At 37.7% G+C, this 16,127-nt stretch overlaps 1 protein-coding gene across 1 annotated transcript in view; it reads left to right on the top strand.

Annotated features, from left to right (window-relative positions):
- The first annotated feature begins 1,439 nt into the window (after nucleotides 1-1,439).
- Nucleotides 1,440-16,127, top strand: part of LOC129767894 (microtubule-associated protein futsch) — a 99,924-nt gene continuing 85,236 nt past the window's right edge. Inside the window, exon 1 of the mRNA XM_055769154.1 lies at nucleotides 1,440-1,546. The gene's annotated coding sequence lies outside the window, so the exon portion shown is untranslated. The remainder of the gene's footprint in view (nucleotides 1,547-16,127) is intronic.

Below are 16,127 nucleotides of genomic sequence, written 5' to 3'. Positions count from 1 at the left end.
ATTCAATGGAATATTATCAATTCAAATCCGCGTTTTCAGTAGTTTTCAGAAATATTCCACTTTGATGTTGTATTTAATCGAGTGTTGTTTTAGTCCTGATGAGGGTCTCCGCCCTTTAGCTCACAATGGATGTTTTCTTGAAGTTGAGACTATAAAAAAAATATATGGCATTGGTTTGGTTGTATTCACATTGAAACGAATTAGGGCACGAACGGCTCACAATAAACCCCACTTTAGTCTAGCAACAGTCATATGTAAAGCTTAACAAATCACAAGCTGGTTGAATATCAGTCGCTGAAAGTCTGAAGATCGGCATCGATTGTCTGCCGCTGGATGGATTGAGTCGTCATACATGTTTGAAGATTAACTATCTTGATTGAATATTGGTAATATACATGATGAAACCACACATTAAGTATATCATATGGACTACAAAATATAATGTTGATACCAAATATTGGTTTGTATTTTGTAGAGATACGACTTCATGAACAATGTACATTCGATTTTTCTATTGAATTGATACTATTTTTATTCTGACCGGAAACTATCAATATCTGAATATACGTTTGTTGACTTATTTCTCATTATTTGAAATTTATTGTATGTGTTAAGTTTTGTGTTGCAATACGAACAGAGGAACGAACAACAACAAGTTCCTACATAACAATGTGAGGGACGAGAACCCGCATCACGCAATATCGCGAGGCCAACAGCCAAACGATAGACTGTGGCTCCCACATCATCGCAGGCTCAGCGTACAATTTGTTAACATTAATTCCAACGATTTCATAGACAGTGTCAAACCACTGGAAGATATTCAATACTCGATAATTTTATAACCTGACAATTGAGGAGATTGACCTCATCATGGGTGCCTTAAAAACCGTAGACATTGATCTTCGAAATACTGTGTACAAAAAGTAGGTCATTGATAAGAACGGTGTACTATCCAACTCACGTTATGAAACGGCTTTAGAAACACAGTTCACAAACCTCTATCTGTTGTTACAGAACAGGTTTTGCATTTCTGTATTCTTCTGTTTCTCTATTACGCTGTATGAAATGAAAAGAATATGTGTTGCAGGCTCGTGTGAGCAGAATCTGCAGCTCTTTTTTGACTTTATGCGTAACATTCTCACGATGATAAGATTATAAAATGTCAGATCTACACATTTTGAAAGTCATGAAAAAGAGTAGCCTTGCATTATTGATTCAAATTAAAGATACAGCATTTGAGCACATCACTATGAGCATAAAAATATTAAATATAATGAATATGAGTCAATTTATTAGTATAAAGTTAAATAAACAGCAATATATGAAACATGATGAACGTAAAATATTTTGCTTCCGTTGGCTCACTTCGGGCACGAGCAAAAACGAAGCGCTGTGCTGACGGTGTCTGGCGTATGATGGTGCTGTGCAAGCTAGTGTTGGTGTGGAGCTTGTGTGCAGTGGACGTGTTTTGAAAACTAACAGAGTTTATTATCACTTGTGTGTAACATCGCAACTTAAGCCTTCAGTTATAGCGGAATAACACCCGGTAAGCCCGTATTTATTTTCATTTGTAGTACTCTATTGTTCGCCGTAGCTAAGGGTAACTCAAGCGGTTATGTCCCAAACAAAATTTGTTGAATCAATCAGTATTGATTTGTGATGTATACAAAATATATCGACGATTGCATTTTTCTTCTAAGCATTGTATAATACCATCAATGAAAAATATGATAAAATATTCAATTTTCACAGAAGATTGTTTGAACGCAAACAATGCGAATGAGAATAATCGCAAAATAGAACTCCAGAGACTGTAAAAAGAGAGAAAAGATATTATTAACAAGGATTAACTACAGAACTAAATACTGTCGTTTCAGCATCGGTCGCTCTATATTGCATTGTTTCAGTAACAACAAATGTTCAAATGTTTGAGATAATCCACTATCATTTGGCCTAAATAAACTAGAAGGATAGTGCCCAAAACACGACCGCATCTGTTGACGTGGGACTACGAAATTAAAGTGTGCTACGATCAAAATTTCGTCAAACAAGGATGCGTGTAATTTTGTTCAATGAAAGTAAGTTAAAAAAGAAATATTCAGTTTACTATCCGGTTTTATAACCGGATAGCTGGACCTTTCTTCTAACTTCTGCCATTAGATTCTGTACAACCACCCCGTCCACTTTGTCCGCCGCAGCCTTAAACTGTTTCTCGCTTCCACCAGTTCTTTGGGTATTCTCTAGGTACCGCTTGCCCAATTATGGCCCAATATTTGGGATGTTGGAAGGATTCTTGTCCTTCAACATCGCCTGCACACGGTGATGGCGTTATACCAATCCATGACTTTTGTACCGTTTTGGTAGAAAGTCAAATCCGACTAAAACAGCGCGGGACAATAATGTTGCTCCAGGAAAGTCGGTGCTCACACTATGCTTTGGACTGAATCCACCTCGTATCTAGTACCGCACCACACATATGCAAATATTTGATACTAACAATTCTATCATTGAGCATTTTCGATTATCATTGGATTGCATAGGAGTTTCTATAACAGAGCTTCAGCACATTATTGCATTTTAATTACATTATTGCCGATTTAAATTACATAGTTAACGATTATCTGAACCTTGTGAATTATGATCTGCTAAAACAGGCAGCAAAAGTTTTGACGTGGGACTACGTCTAACCGGAGTATATGGGGGGCAAAATGAAAACCTAAACACAGGACATGCCGGAAAAAATGAAAGATTCTGAATGCTTATAACTTGAACATTTCTTACTGGATCGGAAAGATGTTTGCATCAATTGATAGGAAATATTTCTACGCTTCTATCGCAATTAATAAAATGTTATCTTCCATTAGATAAACAATTGAATAACTGTAAAATGTTAAGCATTATCTAAACACCCTAATTGCCTAATTTTGATTGGCCCGATCTACGGTTTCCCTAACACAGCCATCAAAACCAAGCAGCCTTGGGGAAATCGGCATTGCAAATAGATGAAAGTATGGGGACTTTTTTTCTCACCGAAATGTATTCCCTAACACAGACTTCAAAACCAAGCAGCGTTGGAGAGATCGGCATTGCAAATACATGAAAGTCGGGGGTAATTTTGTTCCGACTGAAATGTGTTTCCCTAATACAGACTTCAGATCCATGGAGCGTTGGGAAATTTACGCTCCAAATACATGTAAGTCGGAAGCATTTTTGTTCCGACTGAAATGTGTTTCCCTAACACAGACTTCAAATCAATGAAGTGTGGTGAAATCGGCATTGCAAATACATGAAAGTTGTGGTATTTTTGTTCCGACTGAAATGTGTTTCCCTAATACAGACTTTAGAACCAAGGTGTCTGAGGAAATTGGCATTGCAAATTCATGCAAGTCGGGGGCATTTTTGTTCCGACTGAAATGTGTTTTGCAGACTTTAAAACCAAGATGTCAGGGGAAATCGGTTCAGCAAATAAATGTAAACTGCGAGTACTTAGTACTTTTGTACTCGCTTGCCTTTGTGCAAACTAGAATATGTTTCCTTAAAACGGTCTACCGGGGGTACTTCTGCACTCACATATTTTTTTGCACTCCGAAAAGTGTTTTCCTAACACGGATTACAGAAGCGGGTACGAACACCACGCTATGGCTCGGTTATTCAAGATTGCATTGAAGGATATGCCTTCATATCTTCTGCTCACTGAATTCCTACGCATACCATTTGATGATTAGGCAAAATGGTGATAACCATTTGCTGCGATAACGCCTATTGATTAAACAATATGCGTTCGACGTACATGTTAAAATCGAAACTGAGTGCCTGAGTGAACTGAGTGCCTGAGTTCATCAAATCAAGCAAATTCGCGGTTCGAGAAATACGTACACTTTAGAGATGCAAACTTGAGAAGAAAACGTAAAATAAAATAATCGTTTGATTTTTGTTCACATATTTTGTCCTAGGCATCATACCAAACGTAAAAAGATTGTTATTAAATTTACTTGTAACGAAGAATTAGAATGCATGAATTGACCTTATATGGAATTATACAATCTTTTTACTCAACTTCAACTCAACTCAACTCAATTCAAATATTTTTTTTTCTGTATTATAGTGATTTTCAACACATTTTGGCTGGTTCGTCACTTTTAACTTCCATTTTTGAAAGAATGTCGGGAGTGAGAATTGAACTCGTGACCTTGAGCGTGAGAGGAACGGATGTTACCACTACGCCAGATCGCCTCCACACAAAGCAAATATATTGAATTTAATTGAATTCGAGAATTGTTTCATTCAATCAAAAATTTAATCAATACAAATAAATGATTGCTACGCTAAGATAGTCCCACGTCAACCTTGCGGTTATATCATAGATATAACCCACACAATTTTTTCAAAAATTCTGTTGTTGGGGTTTCTCTTTCAGCTTCCTTGAAGCTAATCGTTCATTTCATAGTTTAGCACAAAAATAATGTTAAATATAATTTAGGTGATAGTACTGAAATTCTACTCACAATTAGTCTCATACAAGAGCATTCATACATTTCCCATGGGATTACAAATTTAATATATTTGAGCTGGTTTTATCTGTAATCTACTACAAAATAAGTATTCCAATAATGTATGGAAAAAAAATGTTACGTTTTTTTTTTTATCCCATTTATTTATTTAAGGCTCATTAGCATTTTAGCTGTAACAGAGCCGAATTTTAATCGTGTAAATGTCACATGGTTATCATCATATCTATAATTAGCACATTACACAGTTGCCATTCGCCAGTATTCCTTCTATACCATTACATATGGTACATTCACACAGTAGCCATTTAGGCGTAAGAGTTATTCTTTCTGTTCTTCCATTATCCTGTTGGACCACCGGACAGCGGAGACAGTTGATTGATCATTGTTGAGTTATTTATAGAACAGTAGCCCGATGTGTCTGCAGGGCAGAGCAGTTGTATGGATGAATCGATCTTATTTCGACCGTGGATCGATCTCCATCGCTGATGATTGTTGCATGGACGTAGATATTCTATAACAACACAAAGATGGTCAATGAGGGCCCTGAGTTTTGAACTCACGATCGATCGCTTACTAAGCGAACGCGTAACCAATGTGGCTACGGAGACCCCCTAAATGTTACGTTACTTCATGTCTGAAGCCTCCCGAGTTACTCTGGCGCCCTTCTTTTCCATTTCCGCTTGACAATTGCCCGATATTTTTCGATTAGACGGAATTGGAGGCCTCCCATTGAGGCCTTTTTCAATGTAATTGATCCCATTGTCATGGTACCGTCATCCGGGGGCAAATTGATCACCGGGGTGAAATTGGTCATAGGTTTTACTGAAAACAAAAATAAATTTTCAGAGGTATTATGCAAATTAATTCTAAACTTTTTTGATCTGACATATTCAAGAATCATCTGAAGGTTCTTTTTGCCAATGGCTCTCAGCGAATCACTTATTAAATTGCATAAAAAACAATATTTTTCTAAATAGCATTTTCGTTTTCTTTTTTAACTATGGTAAAGAAACATATTTTCAACACATCAAAACAATATTTATAGACGCCAAACATATTAATCCACTTCTAGCCGATATTTGATGGGTTTAATAAGTAATCAAATATTTGTAATTACTATTTAAACAAGTGAGAAAAACATTTTTTACAAAAACAGCACGACGAATGACCAGAACTGAATCCCATCATGCAGCATATAGAACGTCTTGTTTTGGCAAAACTAGCTCATTGGTGACAATTTCAAGGATTTTTGACCACATTAGGGGCTGTCCACATACCACGTGGACAGAAAAAGCATGATTTTGGACTCCCCCTCCCCCTCCGTGGACAAGCGTGGACATTTTCATACCCCTCCCCCAGTTGTCCACGTGGACATTTTTACTTTTTTATTTGAGGAAATAGCCGAATTGCGCAAAAGTTAAATTTTAAGTCCATTTGAGTTTATGTTGTTTCAAATTTCACTAGCTGTACCATGCCACACTTTGCTGTGACACATTGAGGCTTTATTGCAAAACAAAACATATGTTTCATATGAGTTTAATTTTGAAATACTTGTAATACTTTGTTTTTCTATTATCAGCGAAGATATAAAGACTATCTGGTTTCCCAACACGGAAACGGGAGGCGATCTGGCGTAGTGGTAACATCCATATCTCTCATGCAGAGATCACGAGTTCAATTCTCACTCCCGCATTCTTCCAAAAATGGAACTTAAATCACCAGCCAAAACCACCAATGGAACTAAACGAACCAGTCGAAATGTGTTGAATGTAAAATAATAAAATCATAACCATAATATTATACTGTTTATACTATACTTTTTATTAATTTATAGTACGGATGGTTTGTACTGCAGTTTTTTGCAAGACCCCTAGAATATGACTTTGGCATGTGTTATTGTAGAAGAAAAGAAGAAAAAAACAACAACACGGAAACGCGTAATATATAGTTGAACAATCCGCATCCGAATATAAAACAAATAATTCCAAAGATACATATACAATATTAGAAAGTTAATTTACGTTCACAGCTTTATCTCAGAAGTGTGTTTATTCTATCTGAAAATCTTAAAGCTTCCTGAGGTACTGGCAGTAGCAACAACAATCCTTGAAGTGGATTGTATATTGTATATGAGCCTCATCAGTGCCGAATTTTTCGAGTTTTTGAAGCGCACCAAAACGAATAGAACATTTTATATGCATAGATTTTTTTATCAATTAAAAAGAATTTCAGGAAAAGAAAAGATGAAGTAGGAAGCATTAACTGATATTTATAGATCTTCACTTGACAAAGGATTGAGGAGTAACGGGTCGAAACTTTAAAGCTATTTCGGAGCACCTGTAGCTTCGATATAATTGATTATATGAAAATAAAAAATACAGCATTTCCTAGCTACAAATTTCTAGTTTAGGGATATCGTACGTATGTATTCTTAGTTTGATATGTATATGCGTTGTAGACAAGACATTGCAACAAAAATAAAGTGTTTTTGGTTTGCTTTTGAAGTTTCTATTGATTTCTAAAATATATTCCCAATAACAATCTAATCAACCTGATTATTTCGCTTCCATTTGATCCATAGAAAATTTCAGTAGGACTATTTACTACAAAGGTATTCTCTATGAAAAATTATGGTTTAATTTTGAATTAAGAATATTTCATGAAATAATGAACGCACAGCAAATCGATGGTCAAAACTGCCCACTGCAAACATGACAATATTCTATGCAAGGTCCAGTTGTTACTTTGACGAATGCATTATTTTATAACAGAGTTAAAGCGTTTCAAAAATCACTCAAAATTTTCGATGTGGCATTTTGCTCCTCTTTTTTTGACTCGATTCACTTTTAGTCGTCAACACAATACGAAACCTTTACCGCAATAGTTCGGGGTATTTTCAGAGGGCACTAATAGCGTATTAAAAATATTTTCAATTTATATTTTCTTATTTTTCATCTGCTTATTGACCATTCTTCATTAAGTGTCTAGATGGCTTCCAAAGAGCTCGTGGGGAAAACTTACATAAAGAAACTCGCGACTCATTGAGTTTTTACTAACCTTGCCCCAAAAGTTATTTGTATTGTTCTTTAGTTTTTCCCATTTATGTTGTTTTGATTTTCCTCCACTGGAATCCTTATCAAATAATCACTTATGAAATTTCAACAGTTTACTAGAGAGTAATTCGACGCCAAATAAAACAGCCACTGCCCCTCCTCATCCATTTTTTTAAATTTGTTCATTTAAAAAAAATATATATAACTCTTCCCGATTGAAATAAGTTTTTGAGAGATCAATTAACTTTCTATTAAAATTCAAAGAAATTTTCTTATACAGGTTGTTAGGTAGTCGAGCCGGAATATTTCAGGTGATAGAGGATCATGTTTGATGATAAAAATCTTCCACACTTATTGTAAGAAATGTATGACCAGCAGCTTAGCAACACTGTTACCGACAAGCTACCAACCTCTAAACACAGAATAAAGGTGAAAAAAGGCTTTCAGCCATTCAAGTATAAGATCGTAACGAGGAAACATCCATGTATTACCGTTATACAATAAATGTACAATTAAACTATAATTGAGTTGCTATTGCCTTCGTTTAGTCACAACACTACACTTATGTTCAAATCTCAACTACGGAATAATTATTGAACATTTCTTTTTTTGCCTTAAACTGATTTTGATTCAAAAAGTACGCTGCTTAGCACGATTCAATTGCTTCCATTTGAGGAAATTTTGCATAAAATTCTGTTGCGAAACATTTAAATTAGGGGAAGATAACAAGAAGGAAAACAGTGTGGCATCAAGGAAAGAATTGTAGAGTGGTTGAAGAGCTTCAATTTGGTTGATAAAAACAATCCAGTTTATCATGTGTTTTGGAAAATTAATAAAAACCCATAAAAGACACTACATTTTAAAGTTCTTCTTTACTTGTTAAGGTTTCTTAATTACATTAAATTTAATGTTTTTTAAATTAGAGTTAGTTCAAGACATGAAATTAGGCTCAAGAAAAGTTCTACAACGGTGTCCTACTTGAGAAATGACCATATGCGTAGAAGAATCTTTTTCATCAAATATGATCCTCTATCACCTCCTGAAATATTCCGAATCAGCTACCTAATTCCATGTATATTCTTATCAGAATACTGGCTCAATTGTTTTAAGTTTGACGACTAGTGGTGCATGGACAATCTCACGCGAATGTAAATATTTTTTCCTAGAAATTGACGAAATTAAAACACTTTGGAAGAATGATTTTACGCGCTATTCTGTATGAGAAACTATACAGACATTAGTATCCTATGACTAACTGTTATATTAGATAAAAAAACCATTTACGCATTTCATAAAACATCAACAATGATGAAATCGTTTATTTTTGTAGCATACTCCGTTACTATAAAAAAGTTCGATCATAGGTAATAGCTTGGTCATTCACAGTTTACGTGAGATAAAATACATGAACTTTTGACTGGGCAGCTCAATTCATTTACTGATAAATATGGCGATTTTTAAAATTCTTGAACATGTACTATTTAATTTAATTTTGAATGTATAGATGATTGTGTTTAAACAAAATAATCTTCCTGTCCACGTGGACTCAGTGTATACCCCCTCCCCCCTCTCCGTGGACAAGCGTGGACATTTTATCACCCCCTACCCCCCCTAAAGTTGTCCACGTGGTATGTGGACAGCCCCTTAGGATAACCGGAATGGTCTCCGGATGACCTACAGATCAGTGATTAAATCGAGTTACGGAAAGGCATGACCCCACCTTTAGGTGGATTAACTCAGGTTTTTGTATCCTCAAACCCATGAATTATCATTCAAATGATCGTAGGTGAAGAAATAATAGATTTTGTATACATTTTTTTTGCATATGACATTAGAAAATCCCGAAAAACATAGATTGATAAATTTCACCCTGAAGCTAAACTTTGAAATTTTCCGCTGAAAAATTTCCAAATTAACGCTCAAGGATTTTATTCAACAAAACATTCCAGAACGTTTTGTGGCCTTAGCACCAGTACTGATTTCAAAAATAATTAGGTATAAATCTAATAAAGAATTTCGGATATATTCACATTTTTCTGAAAATTGTGATCAATTTGCCCATGGTTTACGGTACCACTGAAGTTTCTCTGGACTGTGTGGCAGCTCGCCAAATCTGGCCAAAGCTTCACTGGACCTTTGTAAGTCTTAATAAATGGAAAGATATGTTTATGCAGACATTTCTTCGTATACATTTCGAATCCATTCGCGGTGTCTGTGTCTTGGCCTTCTGTCCTCAGCTGTCCGAACAATAGTTGTACGTTCATGGAAACGTTACAGCACATCAATCACGATCGATTTATGGGGGTATTCAAGTGTAGAGGTACGAATTTCGGACGTTTTTGTGAGCTTCGAAAAAAATAAGCAAAGAATATTTTTACCATCCATTATGTCATTATTTGATTATCCATATTTCAACAATAAAACAAAAATTGAACGGAAAAAATTATGATAATTAGAAAAGTTACAAACTGTTGAAGTGAGGGGGTTCAAAAAAAGTTGTGCCATGGCGTACACGATTCCAGTTCTTCTGGTTTTTTTTATAATTCGTTTATTTGTACAGGCTCAGTTACATAGGTTTAAAGAAGCCAAACTCTCAACTATACTTTTACTATTAACATGTTTTCTTAATTCTACGGTTAATGAAATAGGAAACCGATTAATCGCGGTCGTCTCGAGTTTAGAAGGGTGACACATTTTCCTTAGGAAAAGGATGGGATGTAAGGAGATTGTAACCATGTTCACACTCACACTCACACTCACTTTCACATTCATACTCACACATCACACTGAATTCTTAAACTATCCTCACATCTAATATGTATTAACAATTTAACTTATTCTTATGTTAGGGAACCGATAGCTCGCGAAGGACGAAAAGGAGGGGAAAATGGGGGGGGGGGAAAGGATGTAAGAAGAATCACACTCGAAGATCGATATCTTTAAGGAAAACATATATTTGGGACATGTAATCAAGGTCTAACCGAGCCAACACATCTCTCATCGGCACATTGGGCTGCCTTCCTCGGGCCCGAAGGGAGTTTTCTAAATTCGATCTGGCGACAAGATATAGCTCGCACGACCAAACAACGTGTTCGATGTCGTGGTAACCATGGCCACAAACGCAGAGATTGCTGTCGGCAAGCTTGAAACGAAAAAGCAGCGCATCTAAAGAACAGTAATTGGACATGAGTTGGGAGAAGGTCCGAATCAAGAATTTTAAAAATCGCCATATTTATCAGTAAATGAATTGAGCTGCCCAGTCAAAAGTTCATGTATTTTATCTCACGTAAACTGTGAATGACCAAGCTATTTCCTATGATCGAACTTTTTTATAGTAACGGAGTATGCTACAAAAATAAACGATTTCATCATGGACATTTTATCACCCCCTACCCCCCCTAAAGTTGTCCACGTGGTATGTGGACAGCCCCTTAGGATAACCGGAATGGTCTCCGGATGACCTACAGATCAGTGATTAAATCGAGTTACGGAAAGGCATGACCCCACCTTTAGGTGGATTAACTCAGGTTTTTGTATCCTCAAACCCATGAATTGTCATTCAAATGATCGTAGGTGAAGAAATAATAGATTTTGTATACATTTTTTTTGCATATGACATTAGAAAATCCCGAAAAACATAGATTGATCAATTTCACCCTGAAGCTAAACTTTGAAATTTTCCGCTGAAAAATTTCCAAATTAACGCTCAAGGATTTTATTCAACAAAACATTCCAGAACGTTTTGTGGCCTTAGCACCAGTACTGATTTCAAAAATAATTAGGTATAAATCTAATAAAGAATTTCGGATATATTCACATTTTTCTGAAAATTGTGATCAATTTGCCCATGGTTTACGGTACCACTGAAGTTTCTCTGGACTGTGTGGCAGCTCGCCAAATCTGGCCAAAGCTTCACTGGACCTTTGTAAGTCTTAATAAATGGAAAGATATGTTTATGCAGACATTTCTTCGTATACATTTCGAATCCATCGTCTTGTTCGCGGTGTCTGTGTCTTGGCCTTCTGTCCTCAGCTGTCCGAACAATAGTTGTACGTTCATGGAAACGTTACAGCACATCAATCACGATCGATTTATGGGGGTATTCAAGTGTAGAGGTACGAATTTCGGACGTTTTTGTGAGCTTCGAAAAAAATAAGCAAAGAATATTTTTACCATCCATTATGTCATTATTTGATTATCCATATTTCAACAATAAAACAAAAATTGAACGGAAAAAATTATGATAATTAGAAAAGTTACAAACTGTTGAAGTGAGGGGGTTCAAAACAAAGTTGTGCCATGGCGTACACGATTCCAGTTCTTCTGGTTTTTTTTTTATAATTCGTTTATTTGTACAGGCTCAGTTACATAGGTTTAAAGAAGCCAAACTCTCAACTATACTTTTACTATTAACATGTTTTCTTAATTCTACGGTTAATGAAATAGGAAACCGATTAATCGCGGTCGTCTCGAGTTTAGAAGGGTGACACATTTTCCTTAGGAAAAGGATGGGATGTAAGGAGATTGTAACCATGTTCACACTCACACTCACACTCACTTTCACATTCATACTCACACATCACACTGAATTCTTAAACTATCCTCACATCTAATATGTATTAACAATTTAACTTATTCTTATGTTAGGGAACCGATAGCTCGCGAAGGACGAAAAGGAGGGGAAAATGGGGGGGGGGAAAGGATGTAAGAAGAATCACACTCGAAGATCGATATCTTTAAGGAAAACATATATTTGGGACATGTAATCAAGGTCTAACCGAGCCAACACATCTCTCACCGGCACATTGGGCTGCCTTCCTCGGGCCCGAAGGGAGTTTTCTAAATTCGATCTGGCGACAAGATATAGCTCGCACGACCAAACAACGTGTTCGATGTCGTGGTAACCATGGCCACAAACGCAGAGATTGCTGTCGGCAAGCTTGAAACGAAAAAGCAGCGCATCTTCTTCTTCTTCTTCAATGGCACTAACGTTCCTAGAGGAACTTCGCCGTCTCAACGTAGTATTACTTGCGTCATTTTTATTAGTACTTAGTTAAGATTTCTATGCCAAATAACACGCCTTGAATGCATTCTGAGTGGCAAGCTCTAGAATACGCGTGATCACAGTGCAAGTCGGAGGAAATTTCTTTGACGAAAAATTCCCCCGACCAGAACGGGAATCGAACCCGAACACCCGGCATGTTAGTTATGACGCTAACCACTCGGCCACGGGTGCACGTCGCAGCGCATCTAAAGAACAGTAATTGGACATGAGTCGGGAGAAGGTCCGAATAAAGTCCCGACTCAAGTCCAGACTTTTGAACCATGGTTTGAGGCTAACCTTAGGGATAATCGAGTGGAACCACCGGCCCAATTCATCTTCGTTCCACTTGCGTTGCCAGTTAGCGATGGTATTTTTACGAACTAAAGAATAAAATTCATTGAAGGCGATTTGACGCTGATAAATATCGCCTTCAACTGCACCTACCTTTGCTAATGAGTCAGCCCTCTCATTACCCGAAATGGAGCAATGTGAAGGGACCCAGACAAAGGTAATGACATAACAGCGTCTGGATAAAGCACTCAAAATTTCTCGTATTCTCTCAAGGAAGTACGGCGAGTGCTTTTCCGGCCTCACTGAACGGATAGCTTCGACAGAGCTAAGACTATCCGTTACAATGTAATAGTGTTCAACAGGTCGTGAGGCGACGCTGTCCAGCGCCCAGTGTATTGCTGCCAATTCAGCAATATACACTGAGCAAGGATTCTGAAGACTGTGTGAGGTGCTAAAAAATTCGTTGAACACTCCAAATCCTGTGGACTTATTTATAGTGGACACATCAGTAAAGTACATATTATCACAATTGATACCCCTATATTTTTCATCGAAGATCGTTGGAGCGATCCTCGATCGTTGGTAATCTGAATATCCATGGATATCTTGCTTCATGGACAGATCAAAATGCACAGAGGAATTGATGTAGTCAGGGAAACAAACACGGTTGGGAATATACGAAGAAGGATCAACCTGCATGGAGATGAATTCATGATATGAACTCATGAATCCGGAGTGAAAATTTAGCTCGATCAGCTGCTCAAAATTTCCGATCACCAATGGGTTCATGACCTTACACCGGATGAAGAACCGAAGAGATAATAAATTGAAGCGATCTTTTAGTGGGAGTGGGCCTGCCAAAACCTCGAGACTCATGGTATGCGTTGAGGGCATACATCCCAACGCAATACGGAGACAAAGATACTGAATTCGCTCGAGTTTAATTAAGTGTGTTTTGGCAGCTGATTGAAAACAGAAACTTCCATACTCCATCACTGAGAGAATAGTTGTTCTATACAACATTATAAGATCTTCGGGATGGGCTCCCCACCAGGTGCCGGTAATTGTACGGAGAAAGTTTATTCTTTGCTGACATTTTTTACTCAGATACCTAATATGGGCCCCCAAGTACATTTGGAGTCGAACCAGACCTCGAGATACTTGAATGACATAGCATAAGTGATCGGTTTACCCAAAAGTTGAAACTTTGGTTTTGCTGGTCTATGCTTCCTAGAAAAAAACACCATCTCTGTTTTCTCCGTGGAGAATTCGATCCCTAGCCCAATGGCCCAGGTTGAAAAATTGTTCAAAGTATCTTGTAAGGGTTCTTGCAGGTCGGATTCATTTGATCCTACGACAGACACCACTCCATCATCTGCAAGTTGTCTTAAGCTGCAATTTTGTGTAAGGCAATTGTCGATGTCGCTTACATAGAAGTTGTACAAAAGGGGGCTTAAACATGAGCCCTGGGGGAGGCCCATGTAAGAGACCCGACTTACTGCCGAATCTCCGTGAGAAAATTTCAAATGTTTCTCACAAAGCAAGTTATATAACATATTATTCAATAGAGGCGGCAGACCCCGAGAGTGTAATTTGTCCGACAAAACCTCTATTGAAACAGAATCGAAAGCCCCCTTTATGTCCAAGAATACTGAAGCCATTTGCTTTTTTTCGGCGTAAGCCATTTGAATTTCTCAAGAAAGCAACGCAAGACAATCATTCGTCCCCTTGCCCCTGCGGAACCCATATTGTGTATCTGAGAGTAGGCCATTCGTTTCAACCCATCGATCAAGGCGAAACAAGATCATTTTCTCCAACAATTTCCGTATACAAGACAGCATTGCTATTGGGCGGTACGAATTGAAGTCGGACGCGGGTTTTCCGGGTTTTTGAATAGCTATAACTCGTACTTGTCTCCAATCATCTGGAACAATATTATGTTCCAGAAACCGATTGAATAAATTCAACAAGCGATGTTTCGCCACAACAGGGAGGTTTTTCAACAAGTTGAACTTAATTCGATCCGATCCTGGAGCAGAATTGTTACAAGAAAGGAGAGCAAAAGAGAATTCTACCATCGAAAACTCGGAATCTAGATCGCACCTATCTTGTGGTATATCTCGAACAATTTTTTGCACAGGAGCGGAATCAGGACAAACCTTCCGTGCAAAATTAAAAATCCATCGATGTGAATATTCTTCGCTTTCATTCGTTGAAGAGCGATTTCGCATGTTTCGAGCCACTTTCCATATTTTTTTCATTGACGTTTCTCGTGACAAACCTCCCACGAAATTTCGCCAATAAGCACGTTTTTTCCCTTTGATCAAATTTTTGAACTGATTCTCAAGGGCTAAATACATTTGAAAATTTTCAGGGGTTCCACGTTTCCGAAAAGCTTTAAATGCATTCGATTTTTCTACATAAAGCTTGGAACATTGGCTATCCCACCATGGATTGGGAGGCCTTCGGCGAATGGTGGAACCTGGGATGGATTTCGTTTGAGCGCGAACCGCGCTGTCATATATCAAACGAGAAAGGAAGTTATACTCCTCCAATGGAGGAAAACCATCTCTGGAATTGATGGCTAGAGCAATCGCGTCCACATATTTTTTCCAGTCAATGTGTCTTGTGAGGTCATATGCCATGTTTATAGATTCAGAAGAATTCGACCCAATGGTGATGGAAATTTTGATTAGCAAGTGATCACTACCGTTGGGGTCCTGGATTACATTCCACTTGCAATCTAACGATAGTGAATTCGAGCAAAGCGAGAGGTCAAGAGCACTTGGGTTAGCAGGAGGTTTATGTACACGTGTTGTTTCCCCAGTATTCAAAACGGTCATATTGAAGCTGTTACAAAGGTCATATATCAACAATGAACGATTGTCGTCGTACTGTTCCCCCCAGGCAGTTCCGTGAGAGTTGAAGTCTCCCAAGATCAATCGTGGCTCAGGAAGGAGTGAGCACATGTCATCAAGTTGTTTGCGGCTAACCGCAGCTCTCGGAGGCCAATACAAGCTGACAATACAGAGGTCTTTGCCTCTGATGTTTGCATGACAAGCAACAGCTTCGATCCCTCCAATAGTTGGAAGGTCAATTCTAAAAAATGAGTGGCACTTATTGATACCCAAAAGCACCCCTCCGTATCTATCATCACGGTTCAAGCGTATAATATTAAAATCGTGGAAAGAGATATCATCTCGCGAAGAAAGCCAAGTTTCGGACAGA

This window comes from Toxorhynchites rutilus, chromosome 2 (assembly GCF_029784135.1).
Source record: "Toxorhynchites rutilus septentrionalis strain SRP chromosome 2, ASM2978413v1, whole genome shotgun sequence".
NCBI classification, from domain to species: Eukaryota; Metazoa; Arthropoda; class Insecta; order Diptera; family Culicidae; genus Toxorhynchites; species Toxorhynchites rutilus.
This window is presented reverse-complemented; position numbering and strand designations above follow the sequence as displayed.